At 45.5% G+C, this 16,671-nt stretch overlaps 1 non-coding gene across 1 annotated transcript; it reads right to left on the reverse strand.

The window, feature by feature from the left end:
- Window positions 1-8,039: 8,039 nt before the first annotated feature.
- On the reverse strand, window positions 8,040-8,121 carry trnas-cga (transfer RNA serine (anticodon CGA)). The gene has a single exon. It is a non-coding gene; the product is annotated as a tRNA-Ser (tRNA).
- Between the last annotated feature and the right edge of the window lie 8,550 nt (window positions 8,122-16,671).

Below are 16,671 nucleotides of genomic sequence, written 5' to 3' on the forward strand. Positions count from 1 at the left end.
GCACAAACCATTACCACAGGCAAAGCGGTTAGAGAGGTCTTGAAGAGACATAAAGCAGCGTTTGCCCAGCACAAGCACGACTGCGGCAAATTCCCAAGAGTGGTTAACATTACAGGTCCCAATCCTAAGCCCCAGAAACAGTATGGCTTCCCCCAGCAAGCCGAGGGAGAGATAGTCAAGGTAATTGCTTATTAAAGCTTATTAAATCAAGGAGTGATTCAACCAGTAGCATCGACGAACAATGCCCCGATTTGGCCAGTAAGAAAACCAGACGGTTCATGGCGACTGACCATCGACTACAGGGAATTGAACAAAGTGACTCCCCTAGCAGCCCCAACTGTTGCCACGAGCTCCGAGACCATGTTAAAACAGGGACTCCAGTCGAAAGTTTTCACGGTATTGGACATTAGCAATGGTTTTTGGTCCATACCAGTGGACAAAGGTTGCCAGTATAAATTTGCGTTCACGTTCCAGGGACAGCAGTACACGTGGACGTGCCTTCCACAACTTCTCCTCCATTTTTCACAGACAATTGGCGAATGGCTTATCTAAATTTTCCCGCCCTGAATGCCTTGTTCAGTATGTGGATGACTTGCTCCGACAGACGGACACCAAGGAAACGCACATCTTGCTTCTTTCAGAATTATTAGGACTACTCACAACAATTGAATGCAAAATTAACCCCAAGAAAGCCCAAATCCTCCATGGAAATTTCACAAATGTAGATACGGTCATCACGCATGGGAAGAGTAAAATAGAATACAAACGCATAGATTCCATTCTAAATTTGCCTTTGCCCCAGAATGTTACAGCACTCCGGTCATTTTTAGGAGTGGTTGGATCTTGTAGAAACCCCATAGACGGATTCGCCGCAAAAGCAGCCCCACTTTCCGAGCTCAGAAAGAAACAGGCCCCATGGAAATGGCTTCCACAGCACACGGATGCCATGAATGTTTTAAATCGCGCCCTGAGCACAATCCCCGCCTTGCAAGCCCCAGATCCACACTCCCCATATGCGATAGAAGTAGCGACCACCGACCGAATCCTTTCGGTCGTACTCCTGCATGAAAGGCACGATCGTTTCGGACCCATATCCTATGCCTCGCATGTTTTAGATGCAGTCGAGCAGGGATTTTCAGCCTGCGAAAGCTGTTAGCAGTTTTCTGGGCAGTACAGTGCTTCTCGTACATAACCGGACTCAACCCAGTAACCATTTTGACCGAGCATACCCCGACACAGCTTTTACTGGACGCAGACTAAAAGACGGCACAGTAAGCGACATTCAAACAGCACGATGGATCCTACTCGTACAAGGAAGCGACATTACGGTAAAACGGACAAAAACGCACATGTTTCTGGCCGACCATTTGCACGATGCAGGAACCCCACATGAGTGCGAGATCATAGCCCCCAAGCACAGTACAGGCCCCTTTGTTCCCAAGTCGGTACCAAAAAAGACAGGCATCCGACGATAGACAAACACAGACAAAGCATTGAGAATCTATGTAGATGGCTCCTCCACAGTCCTTGGTGGAAAAAGGATCACAGGATGTGGTATTTATGTCGAGGATGCGCAGGGACGCCCTTCAGAAGAAATTGCTTTAAAGTTGCCTGGACACTTAGGTTCGCAGGCAGCCGAGTTAGCAGCCATCGCTTACATTGTCCAGCACCCCGATTCGTTCCCGACCCCAGCAGACATATATTCAGACAGTTTGCATGTCTGCAACAGCCTAACAGAATTCCTGTCCCCGTGGGAGTCTAAAGGATTAATTTCCGCCAACGGAAAACCTCTACCCTCAGCCCCATTGATCAAATATATCCTTCAGAATGCGAGAGGCAGAAAATATGGTGCGGTAAAAGTAAGAAGTCACCATCGTTCCTCCCCACCCGGCAACATGAAAGCTGATGCCCAAGCGAAGGCAGGCTCACGACATGGCCACTTTTGGCAACTTCAAGAGAGTGCCCCAGTACACGCAGTTCAGGTCTCACAGACCAACATCCAAGACTTAACCCAGGCCCAGAAGGAAGACGAGACATTGAAGGGAATTTTAAAAGGAAACTTCTCAGCTCCCTGCGAAAATGTTAGGAATTCTTTAACGATCCATGATGGAATCGTTTTAAAAGATGGCATTTATGTAGTCCCCACCCAGGACAGGAACCAAATATTTTGTTATTTCCATGACGGATATGGACACCAAGGAATTGAATCCACCCTTGCCCACCTCAGACCTCTCTGCTGGTGGCCTGATTTTAAAACCGACGTATCCCATTACGTTGAAAATTGCTTGATTTATGCACAGAACAGCCCGGATAGATATGCGAAAAAAGCCCAGCTACGACACACCCGCCCTGTGAATGGCCCGTGGACAAACCTTCAGCTAGATTATATTGGTTCCCTCCACCCCCCCCCCCCCCCCCACACTGCAGAAATGGATACAAATATGTGTTGGTTGTAAGCGATACATTTACGAAATGTGTCGAAAATTTCCCCTCGAGAACAAATACAGCCAAGCCCACGGCAAAGATCCTAACCAAGCAAATTGGCACCAGATGGGGACTCCCCTGTCGTACTGTGTCGGACCAAGGTTCGTACTTTACAGGCAGGGTTATGAAAAACGTTATGCCCATTTTTGGTATAAAGCAAAAGTTCCACATTGCCTATCACCCGCAGTCCAGCGGCATTGTGGAACACATGAATCGAACACTAAAGGCAACACTTAAGAAAACGGTGCAGCAGCACAACACGACATGGCACACAGTTCTCCCATTCGCACTGATGTTTGTTCGGAACACAGTGTCGAGTTCAACAGGATATACCCTGAGAAAATCGCACGTCCACATATACTCTCATAACCGGGCGACCCATGAAGTGTACCGAGTATTTATTTGGACTTGATTTGGCCAGCCCCGCAGTCCCCACCCTGACCCATGAGAAAGCAGTCCAGCACATGGTAGAAAATATTAAAGCAGCACAAGTCGCTGCAGCTGTTCGACTAGGTGCGAAACGAAAGCAGAGTAAAGCCTGATTTGATAAGACGGTACACCCGACAGAGTATACAGTCGGACAGCAAGTAATGATCACCTTATACAACCACAGCTCATTCCTCTCCCCTAAATTTGCAAGTCCCTATTCAACCTCGGAGAAAGTAAGCCCCCCAGTTTGTGAAATCACGTATCCGAACGGAAAATCAGGATGGTTCCATGCAAATCAGCTTAAGGTTTATGGAACCCAGTGCAGCCACTCGCACCACCTCTCGTCGGCGATGGCAGACAATGAAGACCCGCCCACTGACAACCCAATCCCCCCTCCCCCAGCAGCAGCAGCACGTCCACACACACAACCTTGACCCGGCGCCTAGAATCAAATTTCACCCTGACGCTTGATTCGGCTGACAGCGACAGCACAACTGAAGCCCATGAGAAAACGGAACAATGGACACACAGGCCAGACCCCAGTCTTTGCAGCCCCAGAGACACCGATCAGGATACATTCATCCCCTTCGTGACGATTTATTTGCCCACACCGGAAACTGACCCACCACCCGCCGATAGGGACAACCCCCTTACCCAGACCGCCATATGGAACATGAAACACTGGCAAAGCGATCATTCCTGTCGTCTGACACGGAATGATGAAATGGACCCCACATCGACAAACGCGGTGTTAGCACGGAAACTCTACACGCGAGTTTGGCACCTGGGAGATACTGATGACTCCATGTCTGACTCCCACCATGGTAACCCCTTTGAAACCCTTTTCAGAATGGAACCTTGAGGTGTCCAGATGATGAGAGACAGGAACCGATTGAGATTTACGGTGTCCTATACTCTGATGGAACCCGCCCGCTTTTGTTCTTTACTTTGTTTTTAAATGTTGTATATTCTCTCTTGTACGATTTTGTGTCAGCCTCACGAATACTTTCCTGATACAGTAATAACTACTCTTCTGACGCCACATGGCAGTTAAGAAAACAAATTTCCAAATTCGTACCGCTCTTGGAAGGTCACTCAGGCAGTAGAGTAACGGCATTTATCGCCGCCCTGCCTGAGGACCCCTTATACATTTGGTCAGCCAAGCTCGGGGAGTGGTGTAAAGGCACTGGTCACCACCCTACCCGGGGATTCCACCCATTCTTGCCCTGCCGCGGATCATACGCACTCCATTCGGAGAATTATTTTCGAATCTCTTCGCTGTTCTTTTTCATTCCTGTGGTTTAAAGAATGCATTTTGCCACAACTTTGCCCCTTTCAGGCAATCCTTCGGTTGTTATCCCCCACCTACTATTTACATGTCAGAATCACTTCGTTGGAAAAACGAGTTTGCAGAGGACGGAGAAATTGTCCGTCCACTCAGCCCATCAAACACCAGCTGCGAGACTGCTCGCACTGTGACAGAATTTGTTTTTCGGATGTCTTGTCTCCGCAAATGGTTGGTATACAAATAAAATGAGGGAGTCACATATGGTGACGATTCTAACGGGAAATTGACGTTAAGGAGAAACAGACAGACAAACGAGATGTTAAGCAACAAGATAATAACAGACATTTTGCTTGCTCCCCGAAGAAGATACGAAGATACCTACAGTCGGAGAAAAGCCTGAACAAGATGAAGACGACCCTGATGATCTGCATCATGACCGTAGCTGGAACAATACAGTTGCGCGAGTTACCTACCTCTACCTCCCTCACCACAGAGGCCCCGAACACGACTACCCAACACAACAACCCCAGCCTGGACACGACATCACACATAGACCCAGCCACCGATACCCCCACATGGTGTGAGAATCTGATTAAATGTTACTTCCTGTCAAAAACAGTAGAAGCCTTACTAGTGATAGCCATATTCTGCAGAGTCACCCAGACAATCAGATTGCGGAAATGGAGAAGGAGAGCCTCCCGCCCTCCAGTATACACAGTTAGAGTCCCTATCCTCGGACTCCAGCAAACCCCACACTCTTTCTGAACTTTTTTATTTCATAAATTCCGCAGTTGTTGCTCCGTTAATAAAGTTAATTTTCTGTATATGAATGTTAGTGATATGAAGAAATGTGATACTGCTATTGGATTTTTGTGCTGCAAGATAAGTTCTTTGATTGTTAAGTAGCAGCATGAGGGTAGTTTACTGAGACACAGTTAGAGGTTCTCCTTTTATATTATTTATAAGGAGAATGGAATATAGGATTGAATGTTAAAAGGCCCCTTAGGAATATTTAGGTACGTGTTGTATCAGGGAGATTTAGGTAAATGCTTTCGACCCGTGGCACAGAGTAGGGTAGAATCTGTCCTTGATTGAGGGTACCCGGCATTTCAGAGAACAGGAGAAGACCTAGTATTGTGATCCTTCACGCTTCGCGATGAGGATCAAGAGGACGGAGTGTAGCCATCTGGGATGGCCACTTACAACTAGGGACAGAGAAACTCGCAAAGCCTAGCGGGTAAAACGGACAAGGCAAGGCTCAGGCAGGCTCAGAGCCTGAGATGTATATTTGCAAGCAAGAAATCCAGACGTTATCGAAACTCCGACCAATTAGCATTTTGATGCGGCCGATTAGCATTTGATGGCCCATCTTCTCCAAAACAAAGGACTGGTACTCGAGCAACCGGTACAGTCCCAGACATTTCAGCGCCACTCCCTGTTCAGGGGAAGCGTAAGCAACCGGGTCAGTGACCGTTTGGAACACGGCCAGCCATCCAGGTCCCCGCCAACTTATTGGTTAGTAATCGAACAGAGTGATCAGGGATCACCCAATTAGTGGGGTCCAAACTAAAGGACCGCCAAAAGAACACGAAGCCCCCCAAGTATAAGTATAAGAGTTTGTCAGATATTCGTCCTCTCTTGGACCTGGCGCCCCGGCCACGACCATTTCCAAGTGCAGCAACACCAGAAGTAAGTGCAAGTTCAACGCTCGCTACCAGACGGATGAGCCGAGCTGAGCAGCACTTATTTCTCCAGACTCGAGTGTTCCAGAATCGGACAGCAGCCACTGTCCCTCTGACCTAAGCCGGGTGCCTGAAGTTCAGTACAGGTTGTCTTAGTCGATAGGTGTAGTTAACTAGCAGTGTTTATGTTGCATGACTAATTGTGTGTAAATAAAGTACCCTTGACCTTGAACTAACTAACTGGTATTTGGCTCTTTGATCAATAGCCGGTTGAACCTTGTGGTGGTATCATTTGATACCTGGCGACTCTGAGCATTAGAACATATATATCAAAAGAAAGGTGGGCAAACTTATTGATTGCCATAATTGGAACAGAGTCACAGAAAAGACAGGAAAAGAAAAGGCAACATCTTTCCTTCAGTTTTCAATCAGGTCAAAACACATTGATACACAAAGCAGCTCAACACAAACAGATTGAGAGATAACAGAAATAAATACACAATTATTCTATTATTCAACGCACTATCATGCTCCTACACATAAAATTCAAATGCAACCGTCGCAATAGTAATCATAAATATTGTTTTATTTAGAGCTTGATATTATCCAATACCTGCAACAGCTACGTTGAAGATGTCATCGGAGTGCGTTCTTCAGCGGGAGGAACTCGAAGATTTTATATTCTTCTGTCATTTGTCGCATCCATTCTGCAATTTAGATTTGCGGAGATATGAAAAAGGAATATGTGAATTCCTCGGCTGGAACGAAATAAACTGATATGTGCCAGTAGAATACAGGCTGGAAATGCAATGAATAGTAGACGCAGAGGCAGTCAGTAAAGATGTGCGGGGTTACACAACAGCCTTACATTGCAGGATCGGTGGGAAATTGGTGTACTTTGCAGATGGTGAGAAACGATAGACCTTGGAGGAGCAAAGGGATTGGAGACCCTTGTTTCGGAGTCATTCACCGTCAGTGGAAATATCCGATTACTAGTTTCTCGTTCTCAACTTCCAGGCTGTCATATCAGAGGCGACATTCATTCCTCCAGTCCATTGTCTGGGCAAATCTCTCCAATGAGCTGCTGTAATTAATTGAAACATCGATTCCCTAGCGGGCAGAGTGGGGCTATTCGGTCCATTAAGTCTGCACCGACCCTCCGAACGAGCATCATACCGTTCCCGTACCAGCCTCCTCGAACAGGCGCCGGAATGTGGCGACTAGGGGTTTTTCACAGTAACTCCATTTGAAGCCTACTTGTGACAATCAGCGATTTTCATATTTCATATTTCATTTCATACCCTGTCCATGCCCTGCCCATAACTCCACCTAATGTCTGGAAAGTAAAGGCCTAGTAAACATGGCCCATTCCAACTAAGCTGCAGATGGTTGAAGTGTGGAAGGTAGCCGGTGCAGTACCAAGGTCCCACTGCCTGCTCGCACCTCGTTCTATTCATCCATTAGCCTTTGATTTGAACAATAAAATGATATCCAGACATTTTGCTCAATTGTCGGCGAGACCAGCGGCCATTAAGAACGGCAGAGAAGTCTTGCCGTTCGACACATTTTCACGAAAGTTCCTTTGACATTTTTGTGTTTTACACCACCTCACATTTTTCCATGTAAGGCATAAGTTATGACAACGAAACTTGCAAATTGCATGAGTAAAGGAAGACACGTTGTCATCAGGATTCGAACCTCCGCGGGGAAAGCCCAATGGATTTCTAGTCCATCGCCTGAACCGGCATAGTGGGGAGCACCGCGGAGTTCCCGGTGGTTAACCAGCGTTCGATTACCGGCTATTGTTGCGCCGATTTATTTAGAAATTTATGCGAGCTGGTCAATTTCAAAATAAGAGAACAAAAAGATCTAACAAATGACAGGCAAAAATAAATTTGAAGCTTTGTTATCATCGATTTTCACAATTCTGGTGCCCGGTGAAGTTAAGATGAACGTTGCTGAGGTTGTGAAACTATCCTGACAAATAAGAAAATTCAGAGCGAAAGCAGAATGAGAAAAAGGAAGGTTCTTCTGTCATGACACAGACATTTAATCCGAATACATTGAATGAACAAGAACTTCAAATTGATACTTAGACTGACATCGTGTTCTGCAAACAGATTGCTCCAAACGGAGTAAAGTTTTCGGATCATAGCCGCTGCGAATAGGGTGCGAACCTACGCGGGGAAACCCCATTGGATTTCGAGTCCAACGCCTTAACCACTCGGCCATTGCAGCTGATCGCTCGCTTGTAGAAAGCATTGTAAAATGCACTCCAGGTATTCCAGTAATGCAATGAACGGTGTCCCAGTCTTTATCTGGGAAGGGTAGAATTAACATGGAAAAAGACCATGAGATTTGGGGCAACGCCTTGAGCTGCACGAAAATCTCACCTTCCATAACGCACTGTTCTACTTTTGTGTCACAATATCAGTTGCAAAGGAAATATGCGATAAATTCATGTTGTTTGAATGGACCAGTACAGAACTTCCCAGTCTCGGTCAAAATTAAAGTAATGGAATCGAAGAATCTTACAACACAGAAAGAGACCTGCGCAGACCGAGTGGTCACGTGATGACTGGGTTATCAGGAAGTTCCACCAGATTTCTGTGTGAAGTGACCGCAGCAGGTCTACCACATGGACTCAACGTTAAATTCCTCGACGTCAGACGCCGTTTCCATCCGCTGCAAAGAGGAAGCTGATGTTTTCACCCTGTCAATAATCACTGTCAATATTTCCATTTCAGTTCTGTTTTTGATGATACCCTTTTTCCCAGATCACAGAAAATACACGGAAAGCTCCAGCTGCCGGACATGGTCATTTTCGATGTCGCAAAAGTCCTTCACATTGCTAGCCGTGAAGATTCATGGAGCATCATCCTCAAATTTAGCTGCTCACGGGCATGTGTCACATCCTCTGCCTGTTCGGCAATCACATAGAGTCAGTGATCCTCACCAAGTGAATCAACACAAACCCGGCTCAATAAGAACTGCAGACAAACAAAGGGTGCGTCATAGCACCAATTTTCTTTTCCATTTTCCTCACTACAATATTGTACATGTCACCCAGCAACTTCCCGACAGGCCTGGAGATAATCAAAGGAACGACAGGAAATTGTTCAAACTACAATCGTTTTCATTAGAAAGTCAAACACTATCTTCAGACATTGAGCTCCAGGCTGGAGGCAAAGTTTGTGTGGTTGTTCAATCAGCATCTCAGAATCAAGCAGATTCAGCACGGCTTTATGAAGGGAACGTCATGGACGACAGATTAATTGGAATTCTTTGCGGCGTTAATCACCAGGATAAATAAAGGAGACCCAAAAGATGTAATATACTTGGATATCCAATAACGCGTTCGACAAGATGCCACACATAAGTTAACTTAATGAGATAAGAGACCATGGTTTTCTGGCTAATATATTCGGACGGTCTCCTTGGATTTTATTTTGTATATTGTCACGTTCTCCAAGGTACAGTGATATGTATTCTTCTGCGAGCAGCTCAACAGATCATTAAGTACATGAAAAGGAAAGGAAATAAAAGAAAATACATAATAGGGCAACACATGTTACACAATGTAACTCCATAACACCGGCATCGGGTGAAGCATACAGGGGTGTAGTGTTCATGTGGTCAGTCCATAAGAGGATCGTTTAGGAGTCCGCTAACAGCGGGGAAGAAGCTGTTCATGCGTTATCTCAAACTTCGGTATCTCCTGCCCATTGGAAGAAGTTGGAACAGTGAGTAAGCCGGGTGGGAGGCGTCTTTGATTGTGCTGCCCACTTTCCCCAGGTAGCAGAAGGTGTAGATGGAGTCAATGGAGGGGAGGCAGGTTCGTGTGATGGACTGGGCGGTGTTTACGACTCTCTGAATTTTCTTGCGGTCATGACCGAGCAGTTGCCATAACAGGCTGTGATGCCGCCAGATAGATTGCTTTCAATGGTGCATCTGTAAAAGTGGGTAAGAGATAATGTGGACATGCCGAATTTCCTTAGTTCCCTGAGGACTGGATAATATCCCAAACTTGTATCCTGCTATTGTCACCTTGCTCCACCACCTTGTTCTCTTCACAAAACATCAGGAATCTCAGACCAAATCTTCAGACATTTGATTCTCTCTTCAACCAACATCTTGTCCCTGATTAAGTCCACCTTGGGAAGAAGGGCTTGACATTCCGAGATCCCCTGCAGACAGCCGGTTGCTGTTGATGGATCAAAAGAGGCCTAAACCCTGAAAGAAAGCCTCTCTCACAGTCCTGTGAGCATGTCTCCATTAGACGGCGCAGTCACAACCTGCAGAATACCGAACGGCACAGAGGTCCCACTTTCGATCCCGGTCCTGGGTCACTGTCCCTGTGGAGTTTGCATATTCGCCCCGTATTTGTGTGCGTTTCATCCCCACAACCCAAAGATGTGCAGGGTAGGTGGATTGCCCCTTAATTGGTAAAATGAATTGGGTACTCTAAATTTATATTGGGACAAAACACTGAATAGATCCTCTGGGAGCTGGACTCAAATCAAATGGGGAATATCCGATGAATTTCTGGTCGAAAGATTTAACAACTGGATAACGTCAGCTGACATAAGCAATTGTGTTAAAATCCCTGTTGCTATTCCACAGGAAAGGGAAGGAGAATTTGCAAAAGACAGATATCCCGCTGTTATGGAGGAAGTTCTCATTCTTACACATGGTCAAAGGGAATAAGGCTCGGCTGAGATTTGAATTTAGATTTTTCTTTAGGGAACAGACACTTTAACGTACTAAACTACAGTGTGTGAGTATGTTGAGCTAATCACAAGGGAATGCTGGAAATAATTTACGGATCTGTAGTATCTGTGAAAAGAGAAATAGTTACCATTTCAGATCCTGACCTTTCATTGGAACGACCTGTTCCTCTCTCCACAGAAGCTGCCGGATCAGCTGAATATTTGCAGCATTTTCTGTCTTTGTTTCGGGTTTGCAGCATCCGCAGTATTTTGGTTTTGGGCCTAAGGACAATGAGTTGTCCTTCCTGCTCTGAGGGTTATGCAGGTCTCTCTGGATGTGATTATCGCTGATTATCCATCTCTGGGATCTTTATGAATCATTGAACGATTTATCGTGAGCTAGTCCCATTTACTGCATTCAGGAGCAGCATTCCCTATCAGTGAGCAGGTCACACTCGTTGCAGCCGCCTGCTGCCTGTGACCAGCAACAAAAGCAATTGCAGAGACAGACTTAGATTATCATCATGGGACAAATAACAAAAATAATAATCGCTTATTATCACAAGTCGGATTCTTTAAAGTTACTGTGAAGTCGACACATTCCGGCACCTGTTCGGGGAGGCCAGAATGGGAATTGAATCCGCGCTGCTGACTTTGTTTTGCAGAACAAGGCAGCTGTTTCGACTACTGTGCTATCCCGGTCCCTCAATACAAAGCTAGAGAGAAAGGGTCAGAGGGAAGGTTGTTTTTTTGCAGTGTGGACTTCACTCCAGAACAATGAGAAAAGCAGAACATGAGAGTTGAATGTGGTAAAGAGACGTTTCTTCACACAAAAGGTAACGGAAATTGGGAACTCGCGCTGAACAAGCCAGTGAAACTCAGAGTCAATAATATAGTTTTGAATATTTCACATATTTTTAACAAGCTCTGGTTTGATTGTTTCTGAAATCCTGTAAGGGAGCTGGAGTGAAGATGCAGCCGAGCCCTAATTCAATTTAAATAAAGAGTGGAACAGTCTCGAGGGGCTGAATGGCCAGCACAGTTTGTTTGTTCCTAGGAATACAACAGAATATCAAGAGAAACAGTTGAAAACACACATTGCATTTCATTCATAGAGTCATAGAACCATACAGCACATAAAAGGCCCTTCGGCCCGTCACGTCTGTGCTGCTGAAAAACAACCACCTAATCATTCTCATCCCATTTTCCAGAACTTGGCCCAAAGCATTGTGTGCCCTGGGATGGCAAGTGCACATCTAAATACTTCAATATCATGAGGGTCTTTGCTCCACCATCCTTTCAGGCAGCGGAAAAACATGTTTTCACAATAAAATATTTCACAACAAACACTGCAATCAGAATCTGAAAAGGGAGAGAGGTCATCCTGTCCTCTGTGCCCCTATTAATAAAGCCGAGGATACCGTCTGCTTTATTAACGGCTCTTGCAACCTTTTCTACCTGCTTCAATGATTTATGCACTTGTCCATCCATTTCCCGCTGTTCCTGCACACACTTTTGGAATTATATCCTTTATTTTATATTGCCTACTTGTGTTCTTCGTACAGAAATTAATCACTTCATTTCTTGTCTGCCACATGTTCTCCTGTTGCACCAACAAGTCTGTGTCCTTTCAGTGTTCGACGGTGTTCAGAATTCCTGGAACTCTTTTCACAACCACAGGCCGGCCCAAACCATTTCAGACAATAATGTTCTCTTGAAATGTACTCTTTGAACTGTGCAAATTGCTGAACTTTTGAACTGCCTGTTGGACAACATCGGAAATTCCCATGTGGGGGATGGGCGATTACTGCAAGTGTGGCTCTATGGCGCAACGGATAGTGCGTTGGACTTCTGGTTGCTGTCGTGGTGAGACGTTCAATGGTTGTGGGTTTGACTCCCATGAGAGTCACATTTTAAATAATGTTTTACGAAATCAGTCACGGGTTGATCAATGTTCCCAGAGGACTGCCGCCCGGAACTTCCTTCCAGAAAGGTTCCTCCAGTCACTCCCCCACTTTCTCATCAGAACAACGTCACAGAAGAAAACACACCACCTTCACAGAAACGACCATTCAGCAGGAAAGTAAAATATGTGAACTATGCTGACCCGAATCAGTCTGCTCTAACGTGAGTTCTTGTTGAAAGAAAAATTGAGGAAGTGAATAGTTGACTGGCAACCGCAGGGCAGTAATGTCGTAGCTCCTGGTTTAAGGAGCACAGTGCCGCAGCGTAATGATGGGCCATTACCCCGAGTACGAAGAATCGAGGGTATTCCCTGCTATTTACAATCGCCCTCACAAGAAAGCAAACAGAAACAACGTTCCTGTTTGCTCTACAGCAAATACCTATCAGAATCCTGCTTGCAGTCGCATCCCGACAGTTGTCCCAGGAATGAAGCAGACAGTATTACAATATTGTAAAGGTAAAAAATGGGGAACCACAGAGAAAATGCTGTAAAAAAGGATGGGTGAGTAAATTTGCAGATGACACTAAAGTCGGTGGAGTTGTGGATAGTGCGTAAGGATGTTACAAGTTACAGAGGGACCATAAGACCATAAGACATAGGAGCGGAAGTAAGGCCATTCGGCCCATCGAGTCCACTCCACCATTCAATCATGGCTGATTTCAACTCCATTTACCCGCTCTCTCTCCATAGCCCTTAATTCCTCGAGAAATCAAGAATTTATCAACTTCTGTCTTAAAGACACTCAACGTCCCGGCCTCCACCGCCCTCTGTGGCAATGAATTCCACAGACCCACCACTCTCTGGCTGAAGAAATTTCTCCTAATCTCTGTTCTAAAGTGACTCCCTTTTATTCTAAGGCTGTGCCCCCGGGTCCTAGTCTCCCCTGCTAATGGAAACTACTTCCCTACGTCCACCCGATCTAAGCCATTCATTATCTTGTAAGTTTCTATTAGATCTCCCCTCAACCTCCTAAACTCCAATTAATATAATCCCAGGATCCTCAGACGTTCATCGTATGTTAGGCCTACCATTCTTGGGATCATCCGTGTGAATCTCCGCTGGACCCGCTCCAGTGCCAGTATGTCCTTCCTGAGGTGTGGGGCCCAAAATTGCTCACGGTATTCTAAATGGGGCCTAACTAATGCTTTATAAAGCTTCAGAAGTACATCCCTGCTTTTATATTCCAAGCCTCTTGAGATAAATGACAACATTGCATTTGCTTTCTTAATTACGGACTCAACCTGCAAGTTTACCTTTAGAGTATCGTGGACTAGGACTCCCAAGTCCCTTTGCACTTCAGCATTATGAATTTTGTCACCGTTTAGAAAATAGTCCATGCCTCTATTCTGTTTTCCAAAGTGCAAGACCACGCACTTGCCCACGTTGAATTTGATCAGCCATTTCTTGGACCACTCTCCTAAACTGTCTAAATCTTTCTGCAGCCTCCCCACCTCCTCCATACTACCTGCCCCTCCACCTATCTTTGTATCATCGGCAAACTTAGCCAGAATGCCCCCAGTCCCATCCTCTAGATCGTTAATATATAAGGAGAACAGCTGTGGCCCCAACACTGAACCCTGCGGGACACCACTCGTCACCGGTTGCCATTCCGAAAAAGAACCTTTTATCCCAACTCTCTGCCTTGTGCCTGACAGCCAATCGTCAATCCATGTTAGTACCTTGCCTCGAATACCATGGGCCCTTATTTTACTCAGCAGTCTCCCGTGAGGCACCTTATCAAAGGCCTTTTGGAAGTCAAGATAGAGAACATCCATTGGCTCTCCTTTGTCTAACCTATTTGTTATCTCTTCAAAGAACTCTAACACGCTTGTCAGGCACGACCTCCCCTTACTAAATCCATGCTGACTTGTCCTAATCCGACCCTGCACTTCCAAGAATTTAGAAATCTCATCCTTAACAATGGATTCTAGAATCTTGCCAACAACCGAGGTTAGGCTAATTGGCCTATAATTTTCCATCTTTTTCCTTGTTCCCTTCTTGAACAGGGGGGTTACAACAGCGATTTTCCAATCCTCTGGGACTTTCCGTGACTCCAGTGACTTTTGAAAGATCATAACTAATGCCTCCACTATTTCTTCAGCTATCTCCTTTAGAACTCTAGGATGTAGCCCATCTGGGCCCGGAGATTTATCAATTTTTAGACCTCTTAGTTTCTCTCGCAATTTCTCCTTTGTGATGGTTACCATATTCAACTCTGCCCCCTGACTCTCCTGAATTGTTGGGATATTACTCATGTCTTCTACTGTGAAGACTGACGCAAAGTACTTATTTAGTTCCTCAGCTATTTCCTTGTCTCCCATCACCAGATTACCAGCGTCATTTTGGAGCGGCCCAATGTCTACTTTTGCCACCCGTTTGTTTTAATGTATTTAAAGAAACTTTTACTATCATTCCTAGTGTTACTGGCTAGCCTACCTTCATATTTGATCCTCTCTTTCTTTATTTTTCTTTGTTATCCTTTGTTTGTTTTTGTAGCCTTCCCAATCTTCTGACTTCCCACTACTCTTTGCCACATTATAGGCTTTCTCTTTTGCTTTGATGCATTCCCTAACTTCCTTTGTCAGCCATGGCTGCCTAATTCCCCCCCCCCCCCCCCCCCTCTGATAACCTTTCTTTTCTTTAGGATGAACCTCTGTACTGTGTCCTCAATTACTCCCAGAAACTCCTGTCATTGCTGTTCTACTGTCTTTCCCACTAGGCTCTGCTCCCAGTCGATTTTCGTCAGTTCCTCCCTCATGCCCCTGCAGTTAGCTTTTTTTAACTGTAACACCTTTACATGTACATAGATAACTGCAGCTCTGGGCGGAGAGGTTGCAAATGGAGTTTAATGCAGAAAAGTGTGAGGTGATTCATTTTGGAAGGAATAACAGGAAGACAGAGTACTGGGCTAATGGTAAGATTCTTGGCAGTGTGGATGAGCAGAGAGATCTCGGTGTCCATGTACATAGATCACTGAAAGTTGCCACTCAGGTTGAGAGGGTTGTTAAGAAGGCGTACGGTGTGTTAGTTTTTATTGGTAGAGGGATTGAGTTTCGGAGCCATGAGGTCATGTTGCAGCTGAACAAAACTCTGGTGGGGCTGCATTTAGAGTACTGCGTGCAATTCTGGTCACCGCTTTATAGGAAGGATGTGGAAGCATTGGAAAGGGTACAGAGGAGATTTACCAGAATGTTGACTGGTATGGAGGGAAGATCTTATGAGGAAAGGCTGAGGGACTTGAGGCTGTTTTCGTTCGAGAGAAGAAGGTTAAGAGGTGACTTAATTGAGGCATACAAGATGATCAGAGGATTGGATAGGGTGGACAGTGAGAGCCTTTTTCCTCGGATGTTGATGTCTAGCACGAGGGGACATAGCTTTAAATTCAGGGGAGATTGATATAAGACAGACGTCAGAGGTAGGTTCTTTACACAGAGAGTAGTACGGGTGTGGAATGCCCTGCCTGCAACAGCATTGGACTCGCCAACACTAAGGGTATTCAAATGGTCATTGGATAGACATATGGACGATAAGGGAATAGTGTAAATGGGCTTTAGAGTGGTTTCACAGGTCGGCGCAACATCGCGGGCTGAAGGGCTGTACTGCGCTATAATGTTCTATGTTCTATGTTCTAAATCTCAGCTGCTTTGGCAGCATCTATGGGGAGAGAAAAGAGCTAACGTTTGGAGTCCAGGTGACACTTTGTCAAAGCTGGACACGAAACATTATCCAGTAGTACCACACAGAGGGGCAATATAGATATATAACGATAACCAGTAATACGTCACAAGGGAGCAATAAAGAAATAAAACATTATCGAGGAATAAGTCACAATAGAAACTGAGTGCCCAGCTTCCCCTCTCGGACGGATGCGGACAATCCAACCAGCCAGACTATAAACAACAAGGGAAGAAGTATTTTACCCGGAGTCCTGGGATCATTATTAATTCCTCAACCAGAGTCACTGAACAGGTTATCCAGTCATTCACTGGGCTTTTACCTGTGGGATCATTCTGTGCGAATTTAAGTAGGAATGTCTTGTGCTGAGATCGCCGCTTCCCCATTGAATGGGAGGCATTTGATCTTCGTGGGTTGAACATTTTGCTGGAGAAATGT

The sequence above is a fragment of the Scyliorhinus torazame genome, chromosome 24 (assembly GCF_047496885.1).
Source record: "Scyliorhinus torazame isolate Kashiwa2021f chromosome 24, sScyTor2.1, whole genome shotgun sequence".
Taxonomy (NCBI): domain Eukaryota; kingdom Metazoa; phylum Chordata; class Chondrichthyes; order Carcharhiniformes; family Scyliorhinidae; genus Scyliorhinus; species Scyliorhinus torazame.